At 44.3% G+C, this 14,443-nt stretch overlaps 1 pseudogene; it reads left to right on the top strand.

The window, feature by feature from the left end:
- LOC122941135 overlaps positions 1-14,443 on the top strand; it is an 83,737-nt pseudogene that overhangs the window by 54,630 nt on the left and 14,664 nt on the right.

The raw sequence follows: 14,443 nt of genomic DNA, 5'->3' as shown, positions 1-14,443 counted from the left end.
CGAGTTCTTAGCAACAACCAAAGACAATTACCTTTCCCAACTGGTTTAGGACCCGACTAGAGGGACGGCGATACTGGACTTAGTATTAACCAATAGACCTGACAGAACAACAGATGTGCAGGTTGGGGGACACCTGGGAAATAGTGACCATAAAGTAATAACCTTCCAATTGTCATTCAAAAGAGTTTCTTTAGGGAGGAACAAAAATACCAAACTTCAAAAAAGCTAAACTTAGCCAACTAAGAGAGGCCATAGGCCTAACTAACTGGGACAAAGTCCTCAAATATAAAAATACCGCCACAAAATGGGATATTTTTAAAATAATCCTAAAATCTAATTGTGAGAGGTACATACCTTTATGGGAATCAAAGGTCAAAGAGGACCTCCCAGGCTATGAGCTCTGTGCTGCGATTGGACAGTGCTACAGCCAGGGAGAAGGAACGCCCAGGGAGAAACAGGGCAGACTCCTCCCTGGTTTACTTGATAGTAGCAATTACCATACAGCGTGGGAGAAGGTAACAGGGCCACAGCGGGCGAACAGAACGACGCCCAGGGATAATAGTAAGTGCAGTGAGATCCCTGGGCACCACTCTAAATGTCCAGATAGTTATCTTACAATGTTCTGACCCATGAAAGGTCCTCTTTAAGGAACAAGCAAAAAACAATGTGGATAAATAGAACTGTAAAGAAAGCAATAAATGACAAAAATAAAGTATTTAAATCACTAAAACAGGAGGGCAGTGAGGGAGCACTGAAAAACTATAAGGAAAGAAAATAGAATATGTAAAAGAAAACTAATAAAAGCAGCCAAACTAGGGACCAAGAGATTTCACACTCGCGTTTTGTGCGGATCCTGGATGTATTTCTGGAGTGTACTAATATTTCATGTTACAGCTACTAGAGAGGGGTCGTTGATCTAGGGAGTTATTCTGATGCCTGATTGGAGTCAGGAAGGAATTTTTTTTCCCCCTTAAGTGGGGAAAATTGGCTTCTACCTCACAGGGTTTTGTTTTTTTTTGCCTTCCTCTGGATCAACTTGCAGGATAACAGGCTGAACTGAATGGACAGATGTATTTTTCCGGCCTTATATACTATGTTACTATGTCTAGTAATGTCTCATTCAGCCTCCAGTTGCTCATGGGTGTCTGAAATTGTTTAGGTGTGAAGTCTAGAAACACTGGAGCGTGGTCCGAAAGCAGTAAGCTGCCAATTGATATGGTACAAATAAATTGTCTAGGCTCTGGTATGAGCGATGTGCCTCGGAGTAAAATGTGCAGTCCTTACTAGTGGGGTGGAGGGTTCTCCAGATGTCTGAGTTCTAGAGATGCTATAGAAGCCTTAACCCGTAAGGCGAGAGATAGCCGAGGCACCAGTAGAGGAATGTAAAAGGGGGTCCAGGGTTAAGTTTAGATCTCCCCCCCCCCCCCCCCAGAACCACCACCTCCTCAGCAAACTCTCGAAACAAGCGAAGTGTACTACAAATCCAGGAAGAGGTATTGGGGGCGTAAATATTCCCATAGGTCAATGTCTGTCTCCCTATTATCCCCTTTATAAAGAGATCTCTCTTCTGGTTCTGCAAGAGTTGAACGCACCTCCAGCGGAAAAGTTCTCATGTAAATCTATAGACACTCCTCTAGATGCAGAGGAGAGTGACGTACTGTGGAACCATTGATTGTGCAGGAGATGGGTCAGACGCGGTACATGACCAGCTCTAAAGTGGGTTTATTGTAGTAGTGCACTCACCTGGTGCTTGCGCAATTGGTGATATATTTGGCTTTGTTTGGTTGTTCCTTTCAGCCCTCTTACATTAAAGGAACACACCTTGATGGCAGCCATGGGAGACCAGAACAAGACAAGTGAAACTGCTTGTTATCTCCGCATAATTGGGAAACAGCCAGGTGAAAAAAAAGGGATTTAAAGGGAGCAAAAACATATAGGGTGTCAAACAAGTTAACAGATATAGTTGAACATCTATATATGAGAAAAACATTATCTCTCCTAGGTAGAGGTAGTTATTGGGGGGTCGAGTTTGTACAAAAGTATGGAGTATCTAGTGGGAAACGAGCATATAGAAACAAAATGGGGTGAAATTCTCACATCTCTAGGGCCTAAGAGCTTGGTATAGTCATTTAACATACCAGGATAAAGGTATAATTAAACTAAAGGTGCGACCCAATCACAAATAATGGCCCTATAGGGGCCACTTCTGGATTTCAGGGCTCTTGAAAGGCCTCTTTTTGTAGCCGCAGTAAGGAAAATAAAATTTAAGATAGACAGAGATGGAGGTATAGAACAAAAAGATAGGAACATATCACTTAGGTTCAGTATGTAGTCTCCGTGGAGTCATCTTTTCCAATTTCCTTTTCTGGCGCTGAGATTTCGAAGTGGTACTGGGTGTCCAGGCAGGAATCACAGGTATAGCCGACAGGTCTGTGAGGTTCTTCACATTGTTCCAGTCCGGAATGTCCAGAGCCGCGACATCCAGGGTATTATAAACTCGTGGTAGATCAGCTGGGGACTGGACAACCATTTTGCGTCCAGGGGCATTCATGAGCAGTCCAAAAGGATGAAGCCAGTGGTAAGTTATGAGTTTGTCTCAGTACTTCCAAGAGAGGCTTCAGAGCCCTGCGTTTTTGCAGAGTCATGGGTGATAGATCTTGGCACAGAGAGATGGTAGTCCCAGAAAAAGTAATGGGCTGTTTGTCTCTAGCTACTTTCAGTAATTTCTCTTTGGTCTAGAAGCTGACCCTCCTACAAATAACGTCTCTAGGCAGCTCCTGCGGTTTGGGTAGCAGGCGTAGCGCCCTGTGGGCCTGGTCCATGGTAAGATCGTCTGGCGCCTCTGGGCCTTGTAGTGCGGCAAATAACTCCAGCACCGACGCCATAATGGAGTCTGGTAGTATGGACTCCGGAAGGTCCTTAATGCTAAGATTATTTCTCCTGTTGAATAAAACTACCGCCTCGTAGCCCGCCTCAAGTGATTCCACCCTTTCACCAACCTGTTTAAGATCTTTCTTTATGTCCTGTAGGTCTTGTTTCAAAGGGGCTAATGCTTCACCTAAAACATCTCTTATGAAGGCTCTGGATACTGGGAGGCTTTGATGTGATTTTGCGTCACTATTGTGGTCTCCGTCTAAGTCTGCAGAATACTGTTTGTTCTGTTCGCAGCGGGGATTCTCTACCAGACACCATCTTGTTTCCCGTCTTCACGGCCAGGGTTCTCTTTTTAACAAATTTGTCCATTTCTTAAATTTCTCCATGGTTTATAGTTTGTCCTCTGAAGTTCTGGGGTGTCTCTGGACTGATGGTTTTGCCCATTTTGCTTTCAGAAATAAAGAGTTTGAAGCTCGCTTCCACTTAGCCCTTGCAGAGCTCACACAGACATGTATGTTCTGCTCCGCTGCCAAGCTTCCACCCCAGGTAGTTTCATGTTTTGATCAATATTTTTCTATTCCATTACCATTTTTCCATGTATGTCCTATAGGGAATAAACCTGAGTGGAGGACAGAAGCAGCGGGTGAGCCTGGCTCGGGCAGTATATCAGAATACGGACATCTACATCCTTGATGACCCTCTCTCTGCTGTTGACGCTCACGTGGGGAAACATATATTCGAGAAGGTGGTTGGCCCCAATGGATTACTAAAAAACAAGGTAAACTGAAGACAATACAGCTCTATTCTGTGATGTAAACTAATATTCAAATGAAAACGTCAATCTTTAAGAATCAGCTGACGTGCTTCATTGAGGTCAGTGAGATAAAAAAACGTCTTCATCATTCTTCTTTCTTCCTCATTCTTATGCTTAATCCTCTGATGTGACATTTTTCTATATTTTGCATGTTTTTATGCTTATTGCGCCTCCTCTTTTCACAGACCCGCATCCTGGTCACTCATGGTGTAAGCTTTCTGAAACACACCGATGAGATTGTGGTGTTAGTGAATGGCAGCATTACTGAGACCGGCTCATATAAAACATTACTGGCAAACAATGGAGCTTTTGCAGAGTTCCTCAGAACGTACGCTAAGCAAGACAATACCAAGGAGTCAGAGCCTACAGGTAAAGTCAATCTAAATCATGTATGGAACGAGGGGTGGCTGGCAGCTTTCTGGATTTATTTTTGTCACATAGAGGCATAATAATCTTACTGCTACTTTAAGTGGTATACTTCATGGTTGCACGCATTCTTGGTGGGATTGCTCTAGAACAGGAAAACTGTTGCAAAACAGCTGAGTATTAGTTATAGTAATCTATTGCCAGCGCCCAGAGGGCAGTTCTCCAAACCACTTATTCTCCAGTCAGCCAATCTGTGCCCAAGATGGCTGATGGCACATGCAGTGGCCGGGTTTGGGGTGGCCCCAATGATACAATGGGTCCGGACACCATCGAGGTATCACCATGTGTTGCTGCTCTCTGTAAGGAATGGTAAGGCGTGGTGCACCCCAATGGGAAATAAGTCCAGAGAGTCAGGGTCTGCAGTGAACCAGTGTGCTTCTTTACCGGAGGAAATTAAGTGCAAAACAATACAGGCAATGCACTGAGCTGGCCTCTCCAGTCTTCTCCGGGTAAGAAGGTCATGCTGAGTAAAAGCCTGAGCTGACTGTCCCTCTCTCTCTCTCAAAGGGCTGGTACCCTGGCCAAAGGTCTGGTGACCCACGGTCTGTGGCAGAGTATCCCCATTTGAGCATCATCTTCTGGTCACTAGTGCAGTCTGGCAGAGTCTCTTACTAAGAACTGGTCTCTGTTTACAGACAACTAGGGGCTCTGACTGCTACCCTTTTTATACAGTTTCTTTCCGAACTAGAACATTCTAGCGGGAGGGGTGGAGTGGAGAAGCACAGCTTAACAGAAACATTCTTATACTTTGTCTGTCATAGACTTGTATAGAGTTTAAATGCAACTCTATGGGAATGACTAGGTAGTTTTTCCAGTCATAAGTATCAACAACAGAGCTAATCCAGAAAGTCAGAATTAGAAGTGATTTTTCATATCCTTCCTTACATGGTCTGATTTTACAGATGATTACATCGGACCATAAACTGGGGTTGGAACGGATATCAGGAGGCATACACAGGGAGTAGTAGGGATAATGAAGCTGAAGTTATACTTGCTCAATGCTCATCCTACATGGTCATGATCTGGTTTTCTCATTCTTTTGCAGTGCTTCTCAATGATGAAGATGATGATGGTGAAGATCCAACAGATCAAGCTGCAGAAGTAGCAGAAGACATTGTAACGAGGACACTTAAGAGAGAGAACAGTCTACACAGGCGGAAACTTGGCAGGTGAGTCTGGCTGATTTAGGACACATAATGACCTACAGTATGGTTATTGTAAGATATTACTGTATTCAGCACCACATCTAATGTATACTTTGATTTCTAACATATTGGTAACTACCTGTCTTTCAGTATGAATGGCACTTTAAGGAGGTCACTGAAGGACGTAGCAAAGAACAAGGGAGAAGATGAGAAGAAAATAGCAAAAGGACAACAGCTTATTGAAAAGGAGACAGTGGAGACTGGAAAGGTGCATATGGACTTTACCCGTATTGTGCTGCCCCTGTGTTGTAAACATTTGCATATGTTGTGTATTGTGTTATCAGTTACACAGTGCTTACCTACAGCAATCAACGTTTGGAAGATACATTGGCCAGAAGTACAGGCACAGCCTCAGATCAACCACATGACCTCATTAACACTGCCAGTAGAGTGTAGTTCAAGCAGTGCACCAATAAATACTACTGCCAGCCGAGTGCTGCCTCACAAATAATGCTTCCCTTGTAGCAGAATGTACAGTGCGACGGTTTGTTCTTGGGAGGAGGGGGGGGGAGTTTTACAGAGACCAGGATGGTAGTGCTGATGCTGGATGGCATTGTGTTTTTGGTTTTTATGTCCAAGAGCACAGGAGGACTATGTGTGGCAGAAAGGTGCACATCAACAGCAGAGAAGTAGCAAGAGGTTGCAGTGGTGGAGCAGCATCAGATTTCTAGTCACAGGACCTCTAGGTTGGATCAGAGATGAAGACCACAGAGTTACAGGGGTTTTCCAGCCAAATAAAATCGGTGGCAATGGGCTCAGAGAGACTTTTAATTATAGAAGAAAGGACAATCATCCTCGCCAATGTTCTGATGTTGCCATTCTTGCGCTGCTCTTCACTTCCTGTTCTGGATCAACATAAAATGCAAAGAGCGGTCCAATCACTGGTAGTTCACATTTAAAGCTGGTGATTGGCTGTGCGGGTCTTTCCTGGCTTTTCCGGTGTGTCGAGTCTGGACAGGAAGTGAGAGAACCAGATGTGTCAGCAGGAGGCGCCTGGTGTTCCGATGCTTCAACTGAAGAGTAAGGTAAACGGGAAATTACTTGTGATTCCCCTGTTCCTTATCAGTGATTGGACTGTTAATCATATTTTGGTGGTGGTCCAGTGTAACTTGTCCAAGATAAAGTCCAACCAATCAGGTTAAAACTTAAAATCTGGTTGCTGTGGACGACTACTGCTTATTTCCTCCTGCTCTAGCTTTGATAAATCTCACCCACTATCTTTTTGCAGGTGAAATTCTCGCTGTATCTGAAGTATCTTCATGCAGTGGGATGGGTTTACTCTTCCTGGATATTGGGGACCTACATTTTACAGAACGTGGCCTTTGTCGGACAGAACATTTGGGTCAGTGACTGGACATCAGACGCTATGACTTATTTTAATCAGAGCTATCCAACTTCACAGAGAGACATGCGGGTCGGGGTGTATGGAGCCCTGGGGGTGTCACAAGGTAAAGTTGTTGTTTTTTTCATTTTCTTTATTTGTAAAAATCTCACTGTTTAAAAGGGTTGATCTTTCAAGAATCTTCTGTGTATATGGACGTCATACAGGGGTACCTGCTCGGACTCCTCTATGAAGCAGAATGCAAATGTCTTGCAATGGTGGACTTGATCCGTCCATGTATTACATAGCCAGCCATTCATTTTTAGGGCAACTGCAATCCTCCTCTGCAAATTCAGCTGTTTGTTGGAGCTGCTGAGAACCTGATCATTGCTGCTTACTGAAAGGGTTTGTCGCTAGTGAGACAATCCTTAGTCCAGGCTTTCTGTTGTAATATTTTGTGCTATGTAGGTACTAATGGGTGGTATATGTATTTTTTAGGTATTTTTGTGTTCCTCGGTGCTTTTCTGGTTGCTGCCGGTACAGTACGTGCATCACGGCTCCTCCATTCACAACTACTTCAAAATATCCTGCACGTTCCTATGCAGTTCTTTGACACCACTCCAACTGGGCGCATTGTCAACAGGTTTGCCAAGGTCAGTTCCATCCATTTTCATTAATAGAGTTGTTCCAGAATTAACCTATAAGTTGGAAGTCCTTTGATACAGTGTAGTGACTATCCTCTCGGACTAGTCAGCAGGGTTTTCACATGAACTTTATGGTATTGCCTTAGCTCGGGCCGCCAGATCGGGATTCAGCTGGTAACACTGTTCTCTGATCCGATTGTAATTTTAACAACTGGATCTGGACAACCTGAGGGAACTGGCTGAATCCCAATGCCTGATTATAGTAACCCATCAGGGCTCATTAGGGTCAGTAATCGTCCCTTCAACCATTGAACACTGTAACCAAGCAGGTCACCAATGAATCAGGGGCCATACGAGCAAGAGCGTAGCTAAAGGCTCATGGGCCCTGGTGCAAGAGTTCCGCTTGGGGCCCCCCCTTCACTCTGCATTGGTGCATCTAACTTTTCCTCTGCCCGAGGCAAATATTGAAACGGCCCCCCCCCCCCCATGCCAAATTCTCAACCTAACACCTTCCTTCCAGTCCTACTGTTAAAGGGATTGTCCTCTTTTTACTAGTGATGACCTATCCTCAGAATATACAGTTCTACAGAACATACAGGGTCATACAGTGCAATATACCTCTTACATCCAGTGACTTCTCTTCTCTGATGTAGATATTCTCTTTCCTCTTCTTCCCCTGTTAGACCAGACCGCCATGGTGACTTCTTTCAGCCGTGCCTCATCTCTGCAGAGTTTAACAAACAGACATATTATTTTCCTACTTTTCCATCATCCTCCCACCTTCTCAACACCTCATCCTCCCACCCCCAATACTGTGTCCACTGTGCTCCCCAATACATTCCTGCAGAAACAGTCCCCCTGAAAATACTTGTACTACACAGTGCGTCAGTACAAAAACACTCCTTTATATTGTGTGCTAGTACAAAAAAATCCCCCCTTCCTTTCAGATCAGACCCCCATATAAAACCCTAAATGAGATCCCCCATCTCAGACCAAACCCCCTTTAGACCTCTGTCATACACCATATAAGATCCCAGTTTTAAACCTCAGATCAGACCCCCATTAGAACTCCATGTAAGACCCCGACCCAATATCAGACCTCAGATAAGACCCCCATTAGACTTCCAGACCCACATATCAGACCTCAGACCAGACCCCCATTTCAGACCTCCAGACCCTCATATCTGACCCCCATTAGACCTCCAGACCCCCATATCAGACCCCCATTAGACCTCCAGACCCCCCAGTTATACCTCCAGACCTCTAGACCCACATATCAGACCTCAGACCAGACCTCCAGACCCCCATTAGACCTCTAGACCTCCAGACCCCCCATATCCCCAATCAGACCCCGATTAGACCTCCAGACCTCCAATCCGACCCCCATTGGACCTCTCCAGACCTCCCATTAGACCTCCATATCAGACCTCAGATCAGATTGTGAAATAATAAAGTAACTTACCTTTCCTGGGGCCACTCTCCCTGTCCTGGCTGTCTTCTCTTCTCAGGACCAGCGCTGCATTCACCTGGCCTCCCTCTGGGCCCCCCTGGCTTAGGGGCCTGGTCGCAACTGCGACCACTATAGTTACACCAGTGCATACGAGTACCAGTACCAACAGGATAAGGTTAGGACTAAAGTTGTTAGTAAATTGTGCAAGGTGGTGGGTGTCACCTGTGCACCCTGTTTGCATATATATTCAGCCTTAGTGTATTATGGTAGTAGTGATACCTAGACGATATTCATTTTATTTTTTATTTTTTTAAGTTTTAAACAGCTTCACCTTGGATCATTGTTCATAATGATGGCACATGACCCAATGGGTGGCAGCTATGGTGACAGTTCCATGACTTTACATTAGGGTCCTAGAGCTTCAGGTTACCTGGTATTCCTCCATAAAACTTGCCAAACTGAAGGACCATATCATCTCACCACAATGTTATTTGCCTGTAGGACATCTTCACTGTGGATGAAACCATTCCCATGTCTTTCCGTAACTGGCTTGATTGCTTCTTGGGAGTGATCTTCACTCTGCTTATTATCTGCTTGGCCACACCAATATTTGCCGCCGTCATTATACCACTGGCCATTTTTTATTATTTTGTCCAGGTAAGCATTTTGTTCTGTTTTTCACTCTCCATGGTATGTAACTGAGGTCCTATTTTCACAGTTCAACTAGGTACTGTGTTCAGTGTCCTACTAGTTGTTTCAAATAGTTTTATGAATTTTTTTTTTTGTGCTTAATACTCTAATTATGAGGTCTAGAACTAATTGTTTTTCATCCAGAGCTCCAAATCCCCTAGATAGACACGGAGTGAAATGGTAAAGTTCTGGCTGGCTGCAGGCACCACTAGAGGGAACTGAAGAGCTTACTGCATGCTCTTCATTAATTGAACTCAATAATACAGTAAGCTCTTAAGTTCCCCCTAGTGGTGGTTGTGGGTATGCACAATTTAACCTCTCCCTGAAGTCCTGCATTTGGCCCAACAATGTGTATTTTACAGTTTACCCAGATTACTCCTATAGTCACATGAACCTTAATTAAATTGTCATTCTTCTCTGTAGAGGTTTTATGTCACTACCTCACGTCAGCTGAGACGTCTAGATTCAGTCACCAGGTCACCCATCTACTCTCACTTTGGGGAGACGGTCTCTGGTCTGTCAGTCATCCGAGCTTATGGACATCAACAGAGATTCATCCAGCACAATGAAGACAACCTAGATATCAACCAGAAGAGCGTTTACTCCTGGATTGTCTCGAACAGGTAATAAATCCATAGGGTACGCAAATTGATCATCAGGAGGAATCTCTAGTAATCTCCCTATTATGTGATGTGTCTGCAGGTGGCTGGCCATTCGTCTTGAATTTGTCGGGAACCTGACGGTGTTCTTTGCTGCTCTCTTCGCTGTGTTAGCCCGTGGCACAATAGACGGTGGGACTGTTGGACTATCCATTTCGTCAGCACTCAATGTGAGTCAGTGTGAGCCAGAAAGATTGGTGGGACTGGCTGAGGTTGCCAAATCTTTTACCTATTGCTGCGTGACTCTTTAAAGGGTTACAACACAAACATTTCAGTAAGGGTATTGCCACACAGCATGACTATGACACTGCATGGCTATGCAGCTATGGAGGTATTCTATTAAGGCCTCATGCACACGACCGTTGTGTGCATCCGTGGCCATTGTGCCGTGTTCTATTTTTTTTTTTTTCGCGGACCCATTGCACCGTTTGGCAGCCGCATCCGTGATCCGTGTTTCCTGGCCGTGAAAAAAATATGACCTGTCCTATTTTTTTGACGGCCAACGGTTCACGGACCCATTCAAGTCAATGGGTCCGTGAAAAATCACGAATGCACACAAGATTGTAATCCGTGTCCGTTTTTTCCTATCATTTCAATGGCAAACTTGACTTTTTCATTTTTCATGTCCGTGGATCCTCCAAAAAACAAGGAAGATGCACGGACGAAAAAACGGTCACGGATTACGGACCCCGTTTTTGCGGACCTTAAAAAAAAAGCGGTCGTGTGCATGAGGCCTAACTCTTTAGTAACATAACTAATGTGGAACAGGTGTAGATCACAATTTTCTCTAAGGGTGAAGCCACAAATGCATGTGTTTTTTGCAACAATATACCTGCATTTATGCTGCATTGTTCTTCCAGCAAAGGGAAAACACATCAGCAGACTTGAATTACCTTTAAAAAGGTTTTCCGAGAGTTTCATACTGATGACCTATCCATAGGTCATCAATATCTGATCGGGGGGGGACGGGACTAACATCCGGCACCCCCGCCGATCAGTTTATGAGTAGACGGCTCACGCGGTGCGCACGTACCGTCTCCCTTCTCTCTTCCTGCTCTCCGCTGTATGTCTATGGGACAGCAGCAGCGGACAGGAAAAGAGAAGGGAGATGGCATGTACGCACTGCATGCACAGTCTCCGCATACAGCTGCTCGGTGGGGGTGCTGGGTGTCGGACCCCTGCCGATCTGATATTGATGATGACCTATGCTGAGGACAAGTCATTATTAGTAAAAGCTCGGACAACCCTTTTAATGTAACTCTATTCTGTAATTGTCATTCCGTTTTTTATGTGGGGTTTCCCTTTGCTGGAAGAAGATGCACAATAAATGCAGGCATGTTGTAGAAACTCAAACACAAATGCAATGGCACTCTGCAACCAGCACTCTGCCCTGCCTTTATGCTGGATGTTGAATAAGGCATTGGTGTACATTTTGGCCAAAGCGTAATAAGCCACTCACCACGTCAAGGTTGCCTCTATGAGTGGTCCCTAACACTAGTTCCTACCTGTTATGGGCCATGACAGCCACACAAAGTCCAGGGAGCGCAGGTACAGCATGCACGCCAAGCATGTGTATTTCGCCATAGCAATGTGCACCTGCATACAGGGTTGTGCTGACTGAACCCCCCACATTTTTTTATGTTGTAGAAACTGTGTGTGTTTTTGTTTTTTTTTTGCCTCGCCAAATATGCAGCACAGCTGCGATATTTCACGGGGAGGGGGGGGGGGGGGTGCCAGGTGTATGACTCCTTTAAACAGCCTGTGCAGTTCTTCATACACCATGGTGGTAATAATTATGACAACATAGTATCAGATGTCTTAGTTAACGATACTATCAATACGACCACCTGCCTACTGCTTTCTGCTGTACTCCTCTGCATACACATCACTGGTACCTGCTTTTTTGCTTCTCGCACTGACTTGAGGCTCCGCAGCACACTTACTCTGTTCTGTTTGACGCACACAGCACACCAGATCCTGCCTTACATCAATCAGCCTCTGCCCTCCTGTGATTTGCAAATTTCTTCCTTGGAAACCAATTTCTCCCATGTAGTGCCCTCTAGTACATCCTATAATAAATAAATATATGGATTTATTAACTATTCAAACACAAGAGTTGTTCAGAAAGGGGGAGCGAAAGATCATGTCCCGACTCCTGATCCTTGGACTCGTTTTCCACTCTTTAGAGAGGGGATGAGGGGATTACGGTCAATTTAAGCTACCAGGAGCTTCTTTCTGCACCTCTGTATTGTACATACTCCATACATTAAACCAGTAATCCCATATTTTATTTAAGGTGCTTTCTTATTGTACAGATCACACAGACACTGAACTGGTTGGTGCGGATGACTTCAGAGCTGGAGACCAATATTGTAGCTGTTGAGCGTGTGGATGAGTACATTAAAGCAGAGAATGAAGTAAGTTTTGAGGGCATCGGCCAACGCCATAGACCTGTGGATAAAGTCAGTCACATAGGTTACCTTGAAGTCTTATTTCTCGTAACCTACTTTCTTACCTCTCTTCTTGCAGTTATCCTTCAAACTGAGGAGAAGTTAGCTACTTCCTCCCTCAATGGTGACCACACTGAACCACACTCAAGTGGCTTGAAGCTATATGGGTGCAGAGGTAGCAGTCACACCCAGGCCCTAGTCCTTGAGGGGATCTATCACATAATTAGACATCCGCATTCTAAATGGCATGTGGTACATGCGGTCCCCTTTTGGGTCCTCTTGGATTCTGCATTAGGGCCCAGTACCTTCAAGAGATGTCTCAGGGTTCATGTAGATTACAGGGAAAACATCAGAAAGTGCTCTGTGATGGCAGCAGTCCTGGGAAACGGTAGGGGCTGTGCCCAGGACGCAAAGGGAGTGGGTAGATTGTGGGTGGGGATTTTAGGGTGGGCTCGGGGCAGGGCTTAAAAGTCCCACATTTTGTTGCTAACTATGTGATAGGTCAGATGGACATGCCGTTTATGAGATTCATTATATGATTAGTTATACGTCCTGCGGTTTCACAGCATGACCTAGACATATAATGTATATAGTACATTTCTCATGTATCAGTTATCTATAGTAACGATATAGTGGAACTGGTAATGTTTTCTCTGTAGCACTGTATATAGTCTGCTTTTTTGCTATGTTCATCTATCAGGCAGAGTGGATGACTCAGAAGCGCCCCCCTCAGAACTGGCCAGATAGAGGCGTTGTGCAGTTTGTGGACTACAAGGCCCGTTACCGATCTGAACTAGACCTTGTTCTACATGGGGTTTCATGCACCGTTGACAGTATGGAGAAGGTAATACCTGACTGTACAAGAGAGATGGGAGATAGATGGGATATACGCTGTGTGCACAATTATTAGGCAAATGAGAGTATTTTGACCATGTCGTCATTTTTATGCATATTTTAAAACTCCAAGCTGTATAAACTTGAATGCTTATTGGGTTGAAGCATATGAGATGATATATGTGTGTGTAATGTGGGAGGGTGAGGCCTAAGGAGAATAAGACGCTATACCAAGGTGTGCATAATTATTAAGCAGCTTGTTTAAAAAAAGAGATTTAACTTGCTCTGAAAAGTCACAAAATAAGTCTTTCAGAGGGATGCAGCGCTCTTGAAATAGCTAAGATATTGTGGCGTAATCACAGAACCATCAAATGTTTTGTTGCAAATCAACAGGGTCGCAAAAACTGTAGAAGAAAAGACACACATTAAAGATTCTAGAAATGTGTAATGTAACGTAAATTCAAAACATTTGAGAATGAATAAACTTACGCAGGCTTAGTGAATAAATATATTTAATAAGTGATTAAATATAGGATAAAACAGAGAAATCACATACAGAATAGTAAAAAGTAAATAACCATCACTAGCCTAAATATGGGATAGGGATGCGTTGGGCCATCACATGACCGACACCCCAGAGTGCACAAGAGATAGGGCAAACAATACTAACACCCTACCAAGGATGAAGTTTCTGGTCTAATCCCAATTAATTTGTTAGTGCAGACCACACTGATTCTCATCAGCCCCTCCTCCATGTGTGCATCACGCATTGTCTCTGAGATCACTCAGGAATGTGTTCTTATCAGCACAATGGGGGATGGGTACTACCTGTAACCCACCACATTACAAGGCAAACTTGTAAACTATTGCACAGAGTATTAAACAGAATTGAAGTGGACAGAACCAATCAGTACTTAAAAATACCCTTACAGTACAAACTGAAACCTCCCTGGAATGTGCAGAGGTACAAGGTGTTCAGTGCTCAGAGATATGACCAAGATATGGAAGCCTGAAACCCAACCACCACTGAACAAGACTTTAAAACTGGGCCAAGAAATATCTGAAGACAGATTATT

Source organism: Bufo gargarizans, chromosome 6 (genome assembly GCF_014858855.1).
Source record: "Bufo gargarizans isolate SCDJY-AF-19 chromosome 6, ASM1485885v1, whole genome shotgun sequence".
Taxonomy (NCBI): Eukaryota; Metazoa; Chordata; class Amphibia; order Anura; family Bufonidae; genus Bufo; species Bufo gargarizans.
Note: the sequence above shows the minus strand (reverse complement) of the source record. Positions and strands in the feature narration are given on the sequence as shown.